Consider the following 20,546-nt stretch of genomic DNA (forward strand, 5'->3'; position numbering starts at 1 on the left):
AACAGCCTCTTTCTAAATCTTCCAGCCTCTACTCTTCAGTCTTTACAATTTATCCAGAACAGGACAAAGACTTGCCCTTGACCTCAAGCCCAGGGATTGTATCTCTCCAGCTCTGAAATCTCTTCAGTGGCTCCCCGTGGCTGCAAGGATCAAGTTCACGGCCCTCTGCATCGTCGACAAGGCTTTGAGGCCTTGGACCGCTCTACGTCCAACGTTCTCTTCCAAAACATCTTCCTTCTCAAGTGGCGACACTCATCCATCCCAAATTCTGAGGGTCAGATGCTTCTCCAAGCAGAGAGTTGGGGGCAGATCTATCTCCTATCCAGCACATTTGATTTTTGGAAGCATTTGCTCCGCGTCCTCCCACACCCCCCAACCCAATTTATTTTCTGGAGCACCTGCTCCGCGTCCTCCCACCAGCCTCAACCTACTCCCTGTACCCAGGCAGTACGGTTCCACATGACCACATCTGTGACCCACCCTGGGGTCATCCACCCATTACCATTCCTCCAAACACCGGCTCTTCAACCCCATCTTTATTCGCAACCCAACAGACACTATCAGCCCCGATACGCTCTAGCATGTACATATGATACTCAGGAGCACCTGCTGCGTAACTAAGACCAATTTCACCAATTTCTTCCTCCTCAAACATTAAAAGTCTACATGGCCAAATACGTGGCTAGACACAAATCATTTACCCAGGAATTAGCGCCACAGCCATGGTCAAGTCAAAATCTTGTGTTGATATCCAATGAACCACTATACACAGTGACTAGACCCACATCACTTGCCAAAGTACAAGCACCACAGCCGTGCTAAATTGATAGCCCATGTGTCCCGACAAGCCAATCAGCTGCCAGGACACACATGCCCAATGACAATGACACTACCTACTCAGCCTATCAATGATCCTCATATAGGTCTGTGTGGATGCTCGATTTACGAACACACAGACGGCGATCTCTGTACCGGAGGAATTACTCTGCCATATATTGGTAAGCGGCTCCCCCACCTCTCATCCTCTAGGCACGGTTACCGTTCGTGCCTCTCAAACGTCCCCTCTGTTGCCATTTTTTTTAATTTAATTTTTTTTTTTTTTTAACACACTTCAGTGGGGACCCCAGGCGTCCGTGCCCTCTATATACCAGAATGTGCCATTTCTAATTCCTCCTTATGTGCATACCGCCAGCACACGGGCCTGTGCACTCTCTTCACAACCTAGGTCCCCTCTTCTGCCATTAGGACACGAGTGAGGGGACAGTGGGCTCACGCGCCCCTTTTATTCCGGCTTTTATTAACACCTCAATCCCAGACACGTTCTCCATACCCCTGGCAGCCGGTTTCTCCAAGCACGCCATGGCACTTCTGGCCCTAACGCCGTTAACAACAACGCACGTGTTCTCCTACCTCCGTGGTCCAACACAGGGACCCGCCTTAGAATGGAGCCCTTCATCCACAGTAAACAGCCTTACTGTAGAAGGGGTCCCAGGGCATCCGTGCCCCATACTCAATCTCTCATTGCAGCAATGACCAACTACTTTTATAGCATGTATTTATCATGCACACACCCAGTTATAGTCGCTCACGTTATCAGTACGTCCTCACAGGGACACCCGACTCTTAGCCATTAGACCGCCACACCAAGCACCCCACACTGCCACGGGCTAGCAGATGACTCCCTGTCACCAGATCACTTTGCACCCCTATCCCCAGTTACATACTAATTGGCGCCCCGTGATGGTCTTCCAATCACTCACTCATTGTTAATCAACAGAGGCCCTACAGTACCCGGCCTGTTCTCAACGACCGCTTTTCCACCCTCCTACATCACAGATGCCCTCGAGACAATAAGGACTCTTCGACTTCCAGGCTACACAGCCCCATGAATATCGCATCATCCAGACCTAGGCTAAACGCCTCCATCCATTCTTCCTACCGCGATACCCAACCCAGGTGAGAATGCCAAACCACTGCCACAACGGGCCTTGACCCTTATTATTACGGCTACTTTGCTTTTAACTTAACTAATACATCGCTTGTCTATATTCTGTCTTCCCTTGTGCATTGCTCCTTCTGTGTTTAAGAACATCTCTGACAATGTTGCAATCTATGTATATTTGTAAATATTTATAAATCTGATGTGCCCTATATCCCTGAACTAATCAAAACACTTCAATTTATCAACAGTTTATTTAAAATATATCTAAATATAACACATGTATACCCTAACCTGCCATATTTCCAATGGGCTAATTCCCATTGTATGTATCTGCACTAACACTTACGACAATACATCATGCGGTTAACTCACCTAAATGCACCAAATCACTGATAACATGCACGTCACGAAAATGTTGTGTACTCCAAATATATGACAACTGATACAATAATTAACTACGACAGCCTTGATAAAGACCCGTTTGTTGGTCAAAACACGTGTCAGCACTTTTTCCAATCAATTTACCTTCAATAAATCATTAACTAAAAGACAACAAAGGAATTGTGTGGACCATAACGATTACACACAACTAAAGTGAATGGAAGGAATTTTTCTTGGACTTAGTACACTAGCACCACTCAAGTAGAAAATCAACAGTTACCCTTACCTACGTTTTGGGCTCCAAGAGCACAGGCCCTGCAGTTTCTACTTACAGGTAGCAAGTGCAACGCAATCAGTTCCAATATATTGCATCAAGGCGCAGCCACCACCGGTTCCTAGTGCCAATCTCTCTTCTGAATTTACCTGTAACTGTTGTTCTCCAGCATGGCTCTGGCATGGATTCACATGCTCATGAATATTCCGCATCGTCAGGCTGGGAATCCTCAGTAGAGAAAAAAATCAGTTTAATTATGGTCTTTCTCCTAACAACCAATCACAGAGCTCTGGGTCATACTGCCCCCCCTGGCAGCCATTTTCAGATTTGATAGCACATAAAGTGGCAGTAGGACCAAGAGAAGAGCCGCAGAGGGGTAGGCGGCAGAGCTTGCATGTGAATCCATGCCAGAGAACAACAGTTACAGGCAAGTAACTTGTTGCTTCTCCAGCATGGGAACATGCATGGATTCACATGCTCCTGAATAAAGAATACATAGCAGTACACACATGCACAACCACGGGAGGCGGTAAGGCTCAACATAAGCATCTGTTACCTTCTCACCAGGCTCATATCCAAGCGAACAGGTTGCGCAGCACTGCTTGGCCGACTCTGGACTCCTCCCTGGAATCCCTGTCGACGGAGTAGAATCTCACGAAGGGGTGCGTCTACCTCCACGTAGCAGCCCTGCAGATGTCCAGCAGGGGCACACCAGACAGGAACGCCGCAGTTGCAGCGATCGCTCTGGTCGAATGGGCTCACGGACAACCAGGCAACAGTCGGTTTGCTACCGGGAAGAATGGGTGATGCAGCCTGAGAGCCAACTGGAAAAAGAAGCCTTGGAGAGGGCCTTCCCATGGTTCACATAGCGAAGGTTCACAAAAAGTTGCGACGTCTTCCGGAAACTCTTTGTGCGGTCCACGTAGAACTTAAGCGCTCTAGCCACATCCAGCGAGTGCAAAGTCCTTTCAGCCAGCGACGAAGGCGTTGGAAAAAATACAGGCAACACCAAGGGCTTGTTTAGATTACAGTCCTACAGCACCTTGGGCATGAAGGAGGGGTGCGCCTGCAACACCACCCTTGTGTCGTGAAAAGTCAAATAAGGCGGCTTATAGGACAGGGCCTAAAACTCACCCAGGGAAATGTGAATGCGTCCCCAATGCTCCCCAGCTGGGGAAACCTGCTGGCGAATCTCCAGCACTTGGTGTTTGTCGCTGTCGCAAATAGATCGATCTGGGAAGATTGACCCATCTGCGGAACAGGTGATCTACTTGGTCCTGCCGAAGTTCCCACTCATGGCAAGAGCGCAGCTCCCTGCTGAGGGAGTCGGCGGCGGTGTTCTTCACTCCTGCCAGATGGAACGGGATGAGGAACATACCCTGGGCGACGGCCCAGTGACAGGTCCTGCAGTTCCTTGGAGTGTGCCAGGGATCTGGTGCATCCCCCTGCTTCCCGATGTAAAACATTGTGGTTGTGTTGTACGTGAAGACCTGCACCACCTGGTCTTTGAGGGACGGAAGGAAAGACATGAGGGCCCAAAACCCAGCCTGTAGCTCCAACACGATGTGCAACGATTTCTCCTCCGGCAGCCACAGGCCTCTTGCGTGAAGACTTCCATTGTGAGCTCCCCATCCTTCCAGGGAGGCGTCCGTCGTGACAGTCTCCTGGTGCGGTGGGATCTGGAACTCCGTGCCTCTGGACAGATGAGCGGGCACTTCCCACCACCGTATCGCTCGACGGAAGCTCTCGTCGAGTGTGATCTTGCGATGGCCACCGAGTCTGCATCGCAGGGCGAAACCCCGAAAACATGGATGTCCCTTCCTCCCAGGAGGGAGGCTGAGTTCCGGCTCATAGAGATACCCCGGTCAAGAAGATGCCGATCATCTCCCATAGACCTTCCCCTCTGGTGGTGAAGAATGGGGGGGGGTGCGGTGGCCCTCCAGGGTACGGATATCTGCTCGGAGGAGGAGCTCACCGGTCTGCAAGCCATCCAGGAGGAGGAAAACATGGGAAACGGGCTCTACAAAGAGCATGCCGATGAAGGCAATGACAAAGGGGATGACGGCGAAGACACTGACTAGGATGAGCAGCAAGGCAACACGGGCCTGGGCTCCCTGCCGGTTCCCCAGCGGCCTATTCCGCCTACACCTCAGCTGCCATCCCCACCTCAGCTACCTCCTAGGGACCCCATCAGTGGACATTCTATCGGCACTGCATACACCTGTCTCAGAGATGCAATCAAGAATGCCTATCATGCCGGTGGCCCCACCTGCGGCTGCTGACCCCCCTGGCAACGGGGGAACCTCTGGCCAAGAAGAGTTCACCCTCCACCTCCTTGTCATGCTTCACCCCCAGCACCCCCTTTTGCTCCCCTGCACAATGAGATGGAACTGGACACGGCGACCACTGGCACGGATGACGGCACGTTGGGGATCCTCCAGTCTCTGCCCCCCAGATCTTCCCCACCGGACGAGATCGGCTCGTTCCACTCTATGATCTCCAGAGCGTCAGAACTTTTCCAACTCGCTCCAGAAGAGAAGAAGGGCTTCTTATATCAGCGCTGCGAGGCAAAGAGAAAGACCATCCTCTTGATCCCGCTTCTGGACGACATCTGGGACGAAGGCTTGTCCCATGAAAAACCCTTATACGGCCCCGGCGAAGAGGGATCTCCTTGAGAAGCACTACAGGGTGCCAGACTCTGCGCCCAAGTGCTTGCGGGCCCAACTGTCGCCAGAGTTAGGCGACATCGGCGGCTAAGAAGAAGTTGTCCTCGGGCGCTTCATCCTCGGCAGCCTCCACCCCTCTGGTCAGCGAGGGCAAGAAGTTAGATGGCATGGGACGACGGGTCATCTATTCTGTGGCGACAACCATCAAGGCCGCCAACACCCTCGCCATCGTAGCCCTTTTCTGGACTTCCTCCCCGATGACAAGAGGTCGGAAGTGCTGGAAATTCTGCAGGAGGGCGAAGTGGCGTCGGACCACGCCATAACGGTGGCCACAGACATTGCCGATGCGGGATTCTGCCAAATGGGCAACAGCGTTTGCCTTTTTCGTCGTGGCTGGCTGAAGGCCACCAACTTTCATCAAGCCATTCAGTCGAAGGTGTTGGACATGCCCTTCGGGGACAATTTGTTTGGGAAGGCTGTAGATGAGTTTCTACAGGCCATAAAGACGGACACAGACAGCACAGGCCTTGGGCACTCTTCAACAACAGAGGCCTTCCTTTTGGACCTCAGGCAACAAGTCCCAAGGCTCCTCCAAGGGTTTCGGCGGGGGATCCTCTAGTTACCGCCAACCCTCCCGCTCTTCGGCCCAGGAAACCAACCGGGGCCGCTCCAAGGCTTTCAGAGGAGGATGCTGTTAATAGGTCCCCAAGGGGGCCCTTCAACGTCCAAGCAGGATTGAACCAACCGTGGTGTCGGGCCCGCACCTGTGTACCCCGGTGGGAGGCTGGCTGGTGAACTTCGTCAGCATGTGGCAGACCATCTCCTCCAACCATTGGGTGCTAGACGCTCTCGCCCATGGACACACCCTGGAATTTCAAGTGTCCCGGAATACCACCGGTGGCCTGGCAGGAAAACCACGTCCCTCAGCTGCTGCTGGAGGTGCGAGCCATGTTAAGAAAAGTCGCAATAGAGCTCGTCCCAAAGAGGCTCTGGGGCTCCGCAGTGTACTCAAGGTACTTACTCATGAAAAAGAAGACCAGAGGCTGGAGGCCCATCCTCGATCTCCGACTAAACAAATGCATCAAGTCCCAGAAATTCCAGATGGTCACGCTTCAGCACGTGCTCGGCCAGCTGGAAAAGGGGGACTTCCTATCGTCGCTGGACTTGGAGGATGCGTACTTTCACATCCCCCATCCAAAAGGGGCACCGCAAGTTTCTGCACTTTGTGGTTCAAGGGAAGCATTACCAAGTCAAGGCCCTTTCCTTCGTATTGAAGTCAGCGCCAAGGGTCTTCACCAAGTGCCTGGCACCAGTAGCGGCACAGCTGAAACTACAGGGGGATCCATGTCTACCCTTATCTGGACGACTGGTTCATCTAGGCCAGTTCGAAGGACATCGCAGTCGACTACACGGCAAGGACATTTCACCTACTGACGGTTCTGGGGTTCTCTGTGAACTATGCAAAGTCCTGCTTGACTCCATCACAGGACGCGCTGTTTTTCGGATCCCGACTCAACACAGTGTTGTGCTTGGCGTCTCCGTCGGAGAAGAGGATAGCGGCCATCTTGGGCAAGGTACAACAGCTGTTGGCCATGAAGGTCGCCACGGTGAGGTCCATAAAGTTGCTGCTCGGCATGATGTTGTCATGCATCTACCTCATCCGACTATGCAGGCTACGGATGCGTCCACTGCAGGAGTTCCTCAACGACCATTGGATGCAAGTGTCGGGAAGCTTCGTCCGGTGGAGAAGATCTGGGGGGCAGAGACTGGAGGATCCCCAACGTGCCCTGTCCGGTTCCATCTCATCGTACGGGGGAGCAAAAGGGGTGCCGGGTGAAGGATGGCAAGGGGGTGGATGGTGAACTCTTCTTGGCCAGAGGTTCCCCGGTTGCCAGGGGGTTGGCAGTCGCAGGTTGGGCCACCGGCATGATAGGTATTCTTGATTGCATCTCCGAGACTAGTGTATGCAGTGCCGATATAATGTCCACTGATAGGTCCCTAGGAGGTAGCTGAGGTGGGGATGGCAGCTGAGGTGTAGGCGGAATAGGCCGCTGGGGAACCGGCGGGGAGCCCAGGTCCGTGTTGACTTGCTGCTCATCCTAGTCAGTGTCTTCACCGTCATCCCCTTTGTCATTGCCTTCATCGGCATGTTTCCCATGGTTCCCATGTTTTCCTCCTCCTGGATGGCTTGCAGACCGGTGAGCTCCTCCTCAGAGCAGATATCCGTACCCTGGAGGGCCACCGCACCTCCCCCCCATTCTTCGCCTCCAGAGGGGAAGGTCTCTGGGAGATGATCGGCATCTTCTTAACCGGGGTATCTCTATGAGCCGGAACTCAGCCTCCCTCCTGGGAGGAAGGGACATCCATGTTTTTGAGGTTTTTCCCTGCGAAGCAGACTCGGCGGCCATCGCAAGTGATGCCGCTACCCCCTCAACGAAAGGCTCAGCCTTTGCCGGGTACATCTGGGCCTTCACGGTCAGGGCCAGAGCCTTGTCGTGCTTGGCTTTCTCCTTAAGGGGAGGGTGTGAACCCCAATCCCCCTCGGCCTTCTCCGGCAGGACGGACTTGAGATTGGGCTTGGACTTCTAGAGTTTGCCCGGATGATCCGACTTCCTCTTGGCCGATGATCCTGAGCATTGACTGGTGACGGCGGCTGGAGGCATTGATCGCACCCTGTCTGCCGAGGAACCCGTCGCAACGGTGCTCCCGGATGCAGTGGACTCGCGGTGCTTAGCCTTCTGTTGGGCCCCCACGAGAGGGGCGCCCTCAAAGGTCTTAGAAGCCCGCTCAGACTTCTTGGAGCTGGGAAAGGCATGCTGCTGGGACCCACCCAGAGCAGGGGTCTTGACCTGTAGCCACTCGTTCAGCCGCCTGTGCCGATCCTTCATCGTGCGAGGGTCCATCTCCCGGCAAAACGCACAATCTTCCTCCTTGTGCGTGGGGTACAGGCAGTAAAGTCACTCAGGATGCTGGTCGTCCGAGAAGACATTCCGCGAGCCGCAGCTGGAGCAAATCCTGAACAGGGGAGCCAACCCTTCTTCCCCTGCGACATGGTCTACTCTGCGTAGGCCTGAAGAATCTTCTGGAATCCTCCACGAAGAAACTAGACAAAATTCAACCTGAGGAGCGCTGAAGAAAACGAAAAATAGGTCCCTGTTAATCGGAAGGTTGATTGGCCGAAAAATAGAGTAACACTCTTCCAAAAAGCACAAAAAAGCAGTAAAAGCTCGAGAGCTAAACACGGAGGACTCCCAACACTTGAACGTGCAGTAAAAATCTGAAGATGGATGCTAGAGGAGGGGCTTAGGTAGAGGGCAGTCATTGGCTGGGGGCAGTATGACCCAGAGCTCAGCGATTGGTTGTTAGGAGAAAGACAGTTCAGAAATGAAACTGAAACTGATTTTTTCCTTTACCGAGGATTCCCAGCCTGGCAACAGGAAATATTCATGAGCATGTGAATTCATGCCAGACCCCATGCTCGAGAAGCCATTTCTCCCTCGCTGTACTCTAATGCAATAGAGTCAGATTATAAGCACCACCGAATAGCCAAAACAAAAAATGTACACCATTGTGCACCACTAAAGAGAAGATGACGTTTTGCCATACTAGCTACATGAAGCACTAGCCACAAGGGTCCGAAAGTTCGAACATGAGTGCAGAACAAGTGGTGGTAAAGGGGACACTCAAAAAGAACCGCCCTTCCATTTCCCAGAAAAATAGATCTACTTAAGCAAGAACATTTTCCCTGTAACTAGAGCTCAACATTTAAAATGACTCAAGACTGTCGTCAATAAGAACACGCTTCTGTCCAAATGACGTCTTTGAACGGGCTGCTTCAAGGCATTGCAGACTGGAACACTCGCTGGCTACATCAACAGAAACCATGGCCTGCAGTAATCAGTTTATGAAAACAAATAGAAGATGCAATCTTCGAAACTAAGATGGGAACTCAAAACATACCATCTTAATTGACTTCAATAAACCACACACTAAGACTCTTCATTGTGGTATGTGGAGCCCTACAAATCACCAACAATAAATAAATACATAGAGAACATGATTGCAACATGCCATATCACCTTGAGAGCAGACTTACTTACATGGACTCCTGTGCCAGCCCTGCTACCCACGCAACATCGGGCGCAACAGTCCAGAAGAGTTGCTCATCTCAGATATGGAACAGCCTTGGCCCCTCAGGTTTTGTGGGCTCCAAATATTTTCATGCATGTTGTAAGCCCGCCCCCCACGCCCTGCTTGCACTGCTAGAGCACCACAGTTGGTGATTGGAAGCTTCACTTTTCATCATGATCTAGCTGGGTACACGGAGCCCTGTATCTTGGGTTCCGGATTCCCTGGGGCTGCCTGTACAATAAAGGGTTCAAATTTGAGGGGAGCTGGGAGCTATTTAGATCCTGGTTGCAGCCTAGAAGAGCCTGTTAAGCGTGACCCCCAACAGCTACCAGGAACTACTTTTGGCTCCCATCGCTAAATGTTGCTAAACCCCCACACATGTGAATTTACTGTGCACTTGGGACAATGTATAAATACACTCTATGGCACATCTGTTTGACATTTGAAGCATAAGGAGTCATAAATAATGGACAAAATAGTAGGTTTACATCTTACGTGGAATTTAGCTTCATGGAACGCTTTGTACTAGCTTCCTGTTCCCCAGTGGTAGCTCCTGGTCCCTGCTTAATGCCGGTAACACAAGAGCTGATTTTAGCTCCTGCTTATCCAATCTAAATTTCGATTCCTGATCGAGTAAATGGGAGAGTGGCAGATGCATGTAAAAAAAAAAAATTATAATAATAAAAAGAAGACAAAAACCCTCCACCAAGATCAAAGTGACCGGCCTGGCATCTCCTCAAGTTATGATGGGCAATCCAGTATCCATTTTTGTCAAAGTTACTTGTAACTTGGGATAATACTATTTAGTGATTTAGGCTAGTAAACCAAAGTCACACATAGGAATGCCTTGTTGGTGTGCCACCCGAGCTATATGAAATCTGGTGGCTACCTTTGCTCGTTTCCCTTCATGTGTGCAAAAAGGTGTACACGGGGAGCCAACCCAGAGTGCACCCATGGACTTGGCAATACTCGGGACGGCTGAGCCACTGAGCATGTTTATTGTGCTAAACACCCTTAGCACACACATCTTGTGCCAATGATGGCATTTACTCACCCAGAGCTCTGAGCCGTGGAGCAGGGCAGCGGTTCAATACAGTTCACGAGTGTGCAGTTAGTCGCACTTTGATCATTTCATCCATTTCTTTTCACGTGGACAGCTCCTTTTACATCTCCCACCTGGAAAAGATAATCACTGCTAAACCGAGACGGGTCTGGGTCACCACCACATTGACACCTGCGCATAAACTCAAACCCATTGTTTTCGAAATCAAACAATGCTTGGGGGTGGGGTGGCGGAAGGATTGATGAAAACACAACGCTCAGCTTTGCAGCTGCCACGGCAGACACTCTACACCGGGACGGAAACTCTATCCCTCGAGATGTGAAAGGCTCCTGTACCAAGGCCTAAGGGAGGAAGACTGCGGCGTGCTTTGCAGCACCACTCCAGCACGTGGGCCCCAGCTCAGCTTTAGCAATTGGCCTCAATTCTGATCCAGTAATGGGGTCACTCCGTTCTGCTGATGCACCTTAACCCTGCCCTCTACAGCGTCTCCATGCAACCACAGCATCAATTACCCCCCCACACGCCGCTCCGACACACTGGACTCATCTGGCTCGCACACTCCCTCCCATATTTCCAGCATAGCTTGAGTATCACCCAAGTATCCTACACTGGACCTCAGAGTATTACTAAAGCTCCAGTACATTGCACACTGCACCCCTACTAGATATTATGTGAAATCCGGCCGAACCCCTTTGAATCCCAATAGATTGGCCAATGGGTTTCTGGTAGATTGCCGAAATGATGCCTATTAGACCTTAACGCTGGATCATTGGTACTATGCAGTGTATTGCTGCTAAAGGCCCAGAAGATCACTGCGCGGATCAGCAAGAGATTACCCTATGGCAAGGTTGTCCAACTACATGCCTCGAGGACCGCAATCCTGGCAGGTTCAGGATATCCCTCATTAATTATCTAACGAAATTTGCATACATTTAATCATTGTATGCAAATGTATCTCATGAATATTAATGAGCATCCTCCTGACGATCTGACATGGTTCTGGCCCGAGGTCCCAGTACTCCGATATCCCACGCCTGCTCACCTGCTCTACCCACTACAGTCCTTTTGTTTTTCCCAGTTTTAAATCATGGGAACTGCTCATTTAGGAGTCTATAAACCATGGGTTTGTGTCTCAAAAATCTAAGCAATCAAATGGAAACGTATCTACAATTTAAAGACACCCCTGGTTGAGAGCCTCGTCTGCCTGCGCCCTCCATACATTCCCTTTGTTGACTTTGTATCACTAGGAGCAGGAAACAACCCTGATTTTGCAAAGATCACCAAGTACTCACTGAAGGACACACCTATGCAATGAATCGGCTGTAAAGTTGGGGCCGATTTACGGGTCTCAAACACTTATCTTATGGAACTTCAGCTTCGACCCAAAAATGAGACATCCATTAATTGAAGTGGGGTTCAGCAGGCATTGCAAAGGGTACCGTAGAGGCTGCTGCTGCCGCCATCAGCTCTCTATTTGAAAGTTGAGTGAAGGTCTAAAGCTAATCCACAACCAAAATGTCAGGATGTCGCCAACATCTTGAATAAACTCAAGCACTCAAAGCACTCTTTCAAGGTGCAGGGGGCCTGAAGGCACAGCCATTCCGTCTCTGCATAGACAATACAAATCAACCAGTGGCACTAAGACACCACAGAGTTCCATATGGCTGGGTACCAGGAATTGCTATTACATCCCGACTGCCGCTGTACAACAACTTTTTCAATGCACACAGGTACAAGAGACTTACTTTTGAGGCCCCAATGACCGCACAGGTTTTCCAGCATGCCAGGTGTATCGGCTGGCCTATGCAACACCTTTAACGTTAGTGACGATATCCTACTGTATGCAGCGTCAGATGTGGCAAATGTAAGGGAGGCATGGTATCACAAGTATGACACAGACACAAAAGGTACCATTTGAAAAAACCTATACTGAAATCTCAATGGGGTTGGAGAAACTCCTAGTTTGCCCTATGGCTAGGATCGGAGGAGTCTTGACCATCAAATCATAAACAAAACTGTCCCAGTTGAGTCTGTCAAATCAAAATGGCCTTTTAGTAACAAAACCTAATGCATGCCCTATATCTTGTACAAAAAGAGTGAAAAGGAATATATGTATGCAAAGGAAAGTCAGTGTTTAAATGTAAAGAATAAATGTGGCTGAGTCAGCTCTCCTCCCCACGTTGGGCAGCACAGAGTAAGGCCGTCCCCGTAGACAAGATGACACACTCTAGCTCAGGCTCTTAACACAAAGGTAGTTAAAAAAACATGGACCGAGGCCCGCCTGGCCTTCCATGTTAAAGTCTTACTTTCCAATTTTCAAAAACACAGTTCACCAAGTTTCACGGCAGTCCTCGTTGTCGGTCTCAGACCTCTTCAAAGCAAAAGTTCACAACACTTGCTGGGGTCCCCTTCCCCAAGCTCAACTCCTATCCTTTAGGGGTTACCTGCTCCTAACTTATTACACTTCCTGTCTCCCTCAGTCAGGCACGGACCCATTTCCTGATGTGACATTTTCCTACAAACCTCCACAGGACCACTTTGATTTTCCAGCTTTCAACTCACACTTCTATTTGTCCCAGTGCTTCCTGGTCTGGGTAGTCCACTGTATTATGTACCAAAGAGCAACGTTCAGCTTTGAGTTTCCCCTACTCTCTGGTTTAATTTCAATCACCTAAGATTTACAGTTCATTCACTTTATCGCTCCAAACTTCACCTTTCACTGAGACTGAGTGGGCTACTTCCTTTCTTCGGACCACTCCGTTGCTCAGTATCTCTGACTTTACAGCGATCGTTACTTCAAGGTTCATTCGCAGGTCTGCCTTTCGTCGCATCTCATCCACATGCCTGCAGCCTTCAATTGTGCAATATAATGTTGGCTCTCCCATCTTTAGCACACATCAGTATCTCACTTGCTTATTCACCGGCTGTGTACGTTTCTTTCTTGTCTTTACTGGCTTCCAGGTTACGAGTAACCTGCATGTTTCTGTCTCTCGGCGCCTGGATGCCTACGGGCTTTGGCGCGGTAGAAGATAAAATAACATAACGAGTCAAGGTTAGTACCACAGGCTTGGCCTCGCCTCCCCAACTCTGCTGTTCATCTGGGAGGGTCGCTGGCGTCCTTTAAACACAATGCAGTCTTCTTGTTTGGGATTTGGCCTTATCCACGCATCTTTCATCGCTTTTTAGAGGCAACAACCTCCTGCAGGGACTTCCTAGGTTTCTCCACACGTGGCTCTCGTCCCTCGGTCCATTGCTCTGCCCCGATAGGTTTGCCTTTGCCCTAGAAATTCTGCTCTTACTCGTGTTCCACCTTGCGCCGAGTGCGTCTCTATGTTCCGCATTTTATCCGTGTGAGGAGAGCCAATATGGTATCAGATGTACACACTTGAATTCAAGTGCCTGACCCAATTAGCGGGACATGTCCAATGCGATGCCTAAGAGTTAGCATTGTTACTCTCAGTCGCCCTCTTCCTCGGCCTAGTGTTTGTGTAGAAAGGTGGATGTGGGGGGGTTGGGACATTTGAGAATCCAAGGTAGTAGGCTGGGTTAGGTGTACGGGAAAAAGGGGGGTGGGAATACCAGGTCTCACCATAGGCTGCCTCACTCCCACCCCCCGAAGACCTCTTACCCAGGTGATCGTAACGCACTGGTCCACCTCCAGGGTCTGGATCCTAAGGGGTGAAGAGAAAGGGAGAGAAAAGGAGAGAGAGAGTTTCTCACACAAGACTTAAGTGTTCTGGCAAGACTCCAGTGAATTACTCCGATACAGAGCTGAATTCTTTGGTTACACCTTTAAGGAATCTTAATTTTCAGCAGACCCAAGAAAACGTTGACAGTTCAAACAACGCTACCAACAACAAGTGCTAGTAGAGCAGTCATTTGCTATGCTCAAAGAGGACATCAAGGGGTGGTGAAGACCAAGGGCCAACTTCGGAAAAGGCTTGGTTTCTGGACCTGGCCCAAGTTCAGGAAATAATGGTAGATGTGCATGGTATCAGCACACAGGACACATCATCCCACCACCGATCAACAGGTCAATGAGAAGCTCACTGACCTGGCAATTCAACAGCATGGACTTCGTGTCTATACAAACAGACATGGCATTTCCTGGTTGCACCATCTGAATGGTCCAGGTATCTAGAAGCAGAGTGGTCTCTTACACCGTTACAGACGCAGCAGTCCTTGTGCTCGAAGAGCTATCTACCATCCACTAGATACCAGAACCAGTTCAGAGAGATAATGGACCACCTTTTCGGTGAAAAGAAATCAAGAATTTCTATATGGCCTACAAATTGCACATAAATTAGGCCAGCCTCGCCAAGAACTAATGCAACATGGAATTGTTCATGTACACACCCAAAAAAGAGATACTATTGTACAAGTTCTTGAGAGGATATCGAACAACCCCACACTGGATAGAAGCAGCCCTGCCGGAAGCATTGATGGGACAGCACGCAAGAGGAAGCATCCCAAGTCACCGCCAGTGAAGATAGAGGTGCATAACAAAAAAACAAAAATCAAATCTAAAGCAAACCAAAGCAAGAAGAGATGCCCTGAATGGGCAGATCAAGGTAATAACAAGATCCTCTGAAAAAAAATAGGCATCCTACTTATACAAATTGCATTTCTCTTTTCAGCCACACACATGAAGTGACCGAGACAAAAGGCTCCATGATTATGGAAGCCAAAAGGAACTCAACAGATGAGCAGGATCTGTTTCGTTAAGAAGCTACTGATGCAGGAAGACGCAGAGCACACCCCAGAATCCCTGCTGCACGATTAGGACAGCAAAGCAGAAGAGATGGGACAAGACACCCAACGAACACAAAACATTGAACGGGCAATGATGCACAAGACCCTTCGAACTCTATAGCCATGCATAAAAAGGAGGAAAAAAATAAATCACCATCGAGCAAAAGACCGTCACACAGAATAAGAAGCCACAGAAGAGCAGAATGAAGAAGACCCCTCCGATTCCACACTTTTTGCAATGTAGGACTAAATTATACATTGTGTGGGCAAGTGGTTGCCGAGTTACAAGTATAAATCTCAATGTCATTCCTGTTCAATTGCTTGACGCCATTAAGAGCTTCATTCGGATAACACTGCAAGAGTTTGTTGGAACCTCAGACTCCCTTCGCGGTCGATATGGGGGTTAGGCAGTGCATCCTCGCGCCTTCCCAGTTGTGCATTTTTTTCGTAAACTGGCTTATTACCATATTAGTGTCACTGCAAACTGACGCCCCTAGGTTGGGAAGAAATGATAAAATACCAATGCTCTTGCTCGAGGACAATGCACTATTAATATCACTTGTACAGAATGACCTACGGAATCTGCATCAGCCTTTAGTGAAGGATGTAGGCAGAATGGATTAACAATAATTCTAGTAAGACCAAATCGATGGTCTTCTGCCCACAACATAAGAAAACAAAAACTAGGCTACACAAAAATCGAAGGCCACATAATTGAGCAAGGGGATATGTAGTGATTTAGGTTTCCATGTTGTCTTTGCAGAATGAGTAGAATGCTGAGTGAGTGACATGGAATCTTGCTGGTGAGAATGTTGTTGTATGGTTGAGAGTTCCTGAGTGAGTCAGTGAGATGTAGCCTACCTGGGAGGATGCCGGTGCTTGTTTGCCTGGAGCTCTGATGAACTTGACATAAGAAACATAAAAGATGTACTGGAAACTCATTAAAGGAACAACTGGAACATCAAGAGTTATCATTGGGAACCCAGAGCTTTACAGGATACTTCGACTATTTGGGGTTCAGATTTGCGAGCAACGTTAGCTGGCTTGTCCAACTGAAAAAAATCCTTACTTGCATTAGAAAGGACCAGCAACGTGGTGCTGAAATGTGCCTGCAAACATGGAAATGGTGCCCTATGCCTGCACCCCCCAGGGTTATAAAATGAAAAGAAGCCCTGCAGCAATTTACAGGATTGAAATATGGGGCCATGTAAAAACATCTAGAATCGAAGTAATTGAAGGTATCACTGAACCTTCCCCAGAGGACCTTGAATACGACTCTACACATCTAGATCAACCACAAGCACATCTTGGATGAGATGGGATACACTCCTATTCGTTATTGGGTACGCATCTGGGCTTCTCCACACTTGGGCAAATACAGGGTAAACCTATTAGCACCAAGTAGTAGCACTAGTCTACCATGGTGCAGATGCACAGAGTCTCAACTCACCGCCCTGGATCTTGAACTATGCTAAAACCCTCAGGCGATTAACAATAAAACAAAAGCACTCACAACAGGCACATTCTAGCGTACTTGAAGGTAGGCTTCGAAGGCTATGTAACTCCTCCACACAGGTGGCCACACACTACAGCCGCAAAAATACCAGTGGATACAAAAAGTATCTTGATCATAGATCATCCTTTGCAGGGTCACTTTACCAGAGATTTTGTTTAGGCACCCTACTGCCCTTCTACACATGGCACATGGTCGGCTCTATCGATGCCCCGTGTGTGCAGACGGTAAGGAGGATATTCTACATGTTCTCTTCCTTTGTCCCTCAAGCCAGTTTAAAATAAAATTCTTGATTAACCAACTGAAGCAATCTTCTTATGCAAGTCTACCAACTGTAATTTTTCTGTATATGCTCCGTCTAAATAGAGTGATTGAGCTAGGGCAGAGAGGGCAAAGATACTCTCCCACAGGATGCAGATATGAATGCATTTTAGTTATGTTGAAACTGATCAACTTTACTTTAATTTATCTAGAATTCTTTCAGAGGAATGGCATACATAAACTATAGATTTTATGACGATTTGTATATATAAATTCTGTTTTAATGTAGATTTTTTCTTATTGATATACTGTCAATTTTACTGATTTTATGGAGTCAAATCTGAAATGGTCGAATCTGCTTTCACCAACCTGCGAGAGCTGGCTGTACCCTAGGTATAAGGCCGCTACGCGCATGGTGGTATACGCTCTATTGAGAGCAGTATGCAACATCCTTGGCCACTGGTGAATAGTGGCCTTTTGATTGAATACATCACTAGGCGGGATGCCTTCCCGAACTACGTTGCCCAATTTGGGCGCAATACCTTGGTGTGGGAGTATCTCAAGTAAAGACTAACTGTCAATACCTTGGAGGTGATGGGCACCTGGATTAACATCCCTAGACCGGCGCGCTTGTGCCATCTGTGCGACACTGCTTCTATTGGATCTGCTCAACATCGGTTGGTCCTTTGTACTGTGCTGGACTCACTTAGATTTTCAGCCCGGGTGGCCGCTGGTTTGGAGCCACTCTCTCTGCCCTAGCAGTATGGGAGTTATACATGTGGCGGGGGGGGGGTGAGGGGAGAATCGGGGGGGGCACGGACCATTGCATTGTGTTCACCATTTTCTGGCAAAAGGTTGCCCGTTTGCTGGAGGGCTCCTTCCCTGCACCTAGCCCTGCATTTGCTCGTTTGTGACTCATGCATTAAGTTATTTTATTGATTGTATTCATGAGTTCTATCATTGAGTTTTGGTTATTCTTGTGTTAAAAGCGTTTTTTCTTGCTGCTGTATAACACTGGTAAATCCAAATTAAAAAAATAAGGTATTGATAATGTCATTAGGGGACGTCGAATGCTAAATTTGATGGAAAGGGATGCTGTGTAGTGGTGTAAACTGCATTATCACGCTTCGATAACAAATAGGCCGGAACTGGGTGTACACAGGTCAGTCTAACAAGCCAGTACGATGCGTTCGCTTCTGACGCGTGTAACTGCGCCACCGCCGTCCTCGACACTGAGCACGAAGCAGGTCCACCTGTTCCGAGGAAATGACCACGGCCTTGTAATACGATGGTGCATGACCAATTCATTTTACGACTATTCATACAAAGCATGTAGTATTTGTATCTAGGCTGTTCGCGTGGAAAATGATTTAGGTGGAAATGTGGGTTAACTCTTTGGAGGGCTTGGCCACATAGTCTTACAAAAAAAGTTATACAATTAAAATGATGGCATAAAATAAACTATGCAGGAACTTTCCTCTACTGCCAAACATTATTAGAAATGTAAGGGAAAAGTAGGGAAACTAAAAATCAGATGATGGGCTAGTATTGATTTTTTTTCTTTTATTGATTTTGGGGACCTCATGAACAACTACAAACGGAAAAAAAGAAACAACGTCGATGATAACATCCGGCAGAGGACCCGGGGTGTTGCTAGGCCTGGAAAAAGTCTGGGGCTATGCTAATGTTGGAACTGTCAGGACTGGGGGCTAGCTAGCCTTTTGGTTGTAGCCCCCGAGCTTCTATCTGGGGCTACAACCAAAAGACCAGGGGCTATAGCCCCTCAGCCCCCCTCCGCCTCTCCCCGGCCCCTCCCCTTATCAACGCCTTCGACATCAGGAGAGTCCGCAGGAGTGCCTTGGTCTTTGGTTTAAAATACACCTGCCAACGTCAGATTTCAGATGTCACCCTCAGGGGTGCGAATGCGAAAGTACACACCCCCCAACCTCCCACCCACCCACAGCTGGGGCGTGGCTGGCTGGCTGCAGGAACAATGAGCACCTTTCATTTCACAGGAATTGGAAAACATACGTGAATTTTACAATAGCGGCGTCATCTCCAATGGCTCTCAGCCCATTGAGAGCAGGCGTGAAGCAAGGCACCTTTGGGGGTTGGGGGCGCGAAGGGGGGGGGGGTTCTTGTTATTTCAGGTCATGGCTGGACACCTTTTATTAGTACACACGAGGTGTAGTTATTATGCGTTTCCACGTGGGTAAAGTCATACTCTCCAAAGGAGGCCCACACAGCCCACAGACACGTTCCCCCCACAACGGAAGCAGCCAGAATAACAGATTCGGTCTTTGGAAAGTTGGCCCACATTGTCAATTTTTTCCACTCATACTTTTAAACGCAAGCACGTGCCAAGTGTGGAACCAGACAGATCTTACTGCATGCTACGCTACTGGAGCGGCTCCAGACCCACCTGTCATGCTTAGAGGGTGGTTGACGCCACGCCACCAAGAGGCGGCCTCGAGTGCCCCAGCGAGCAAGTGGACGGGGCAGGTTTGGTCCCTTATGACGATAGTGTATCCAGTCAACACACCGCCGCCATGTTGTCGAAGCCAGTGGCGGCTAGTGAATTAAAGGGAATGTAATGCTTCACATGAATGCGCATGAGAGACAACTTAGCAAGGGAGACACAAGCATCCTTTTGTTCAAATAATAGATTACAATGGATCATACAGTAAGCACACGTCTGTGAACACTTGGGTAAAATATTTAAAATCAGTTCTGCAACGCAACACATGATGCACAATAGATGCCAGGTCACCGACAGTACACAGGAGCATTTCCATATGCAGTTTCATGATGCCTTTGGCAACAATACAAGCCAGATTATTTTATTGTTCATTTATAACGTGCTTAATAGCAGCGAGTGGTTTCCAAGCACAGGATCGTGATTCGAACCTGTGTTGCGCCTCATTGCCTCGCTTCCAAGACAAATGGGTTGGCCCTGCACCATCCTTCCTTCCTGCCTTAAGAAGACAGTCATGCTGGCTGTGCCAGACAATGCCATTTTAAAAAATAAAAATAAAAATGTAAAAGTCCATGTTGACTGTACCTATGTATGCCATTATTCCCAAGTAAGAACATACTCTTGTTGGCTATGCCAGTAATGTCACTGCAAGAAGACTAGTCCATGCTGGTTGTGGCAATGTAGGGCATGTGCCCGTTTTTCTACACTCATTCCCAGTAGAAACATACACATTGCCTTTGCTTAGAATGCTAGTAACGTCTCTGCAAAAACAAGACCATGGTGGTTGTGCCACCCTCCTTCGTGACCCGCACTGCCTCCTCTGCGCAACATCCCCAGCCCACACCGGCTTCTTTGCGTGCCCCAAAGGACGTCCTGTGGGCCTCACGGACGTTTTTATACACCTCCCCCCTTCAACTCAGTCACCAATACACGCACACAAACGCATACTCTCAGATACACAAAAGCTCACATTCGCACACAGTCACTCATTTACACAAGACTCATTAATGATGCTCTGCCCAAGGGAGACATACAGGGTACCCCCAGACCACCTTCATCTTCCTGGAGCTGAGGCACGGAACCGTCA

At 49.0% G+C, this 20,546-nt stretch overlaps 1 protein-coding gene across 6 annotated transcripts in view; it reads right to left on the reverse strand.

The window, feature by feature from the left end:
* The window catches only part of PHLDB3 (pleckstrin homology like domain family B member 3), a 248,793-nt gene that overhangs the window by 175,199 nt on the left and 53,048 nt on the right, over positions 1 to 20,546 (reverse strand). The window contains exon 2 of one of the 6 annotated variants that reach the window (XM_069640848.1): positions 10,449 to 10,570. The exons of the other annotated variants lie outside the window; for them this stretch is intronic. The gene's annotated coding sequence lies outside the window, so the exon portion shown is untranslated. The remainder of the gene's footprint in view (positions 1 to 10,448; positions 10,571 to 20,546) is intronic. 6 annotated transcript variants of the gene reach the window in all.

This window comes from Ambystoma mexicanum, chromosome 1q, assembly GCF_040938575.1.
Source record: "Ambystoma mexicanum isolate Mex_15411 chromosome 1q, UKY_AmexF1_1, whole genome shotgun sequence".
Taxonomy (NCBI): Eukaryota; Metazoa; Chordata; class Amphibia; order Caudata; family Ambystomatidae; genus Ambystoma; species Ambystoma mexicanum.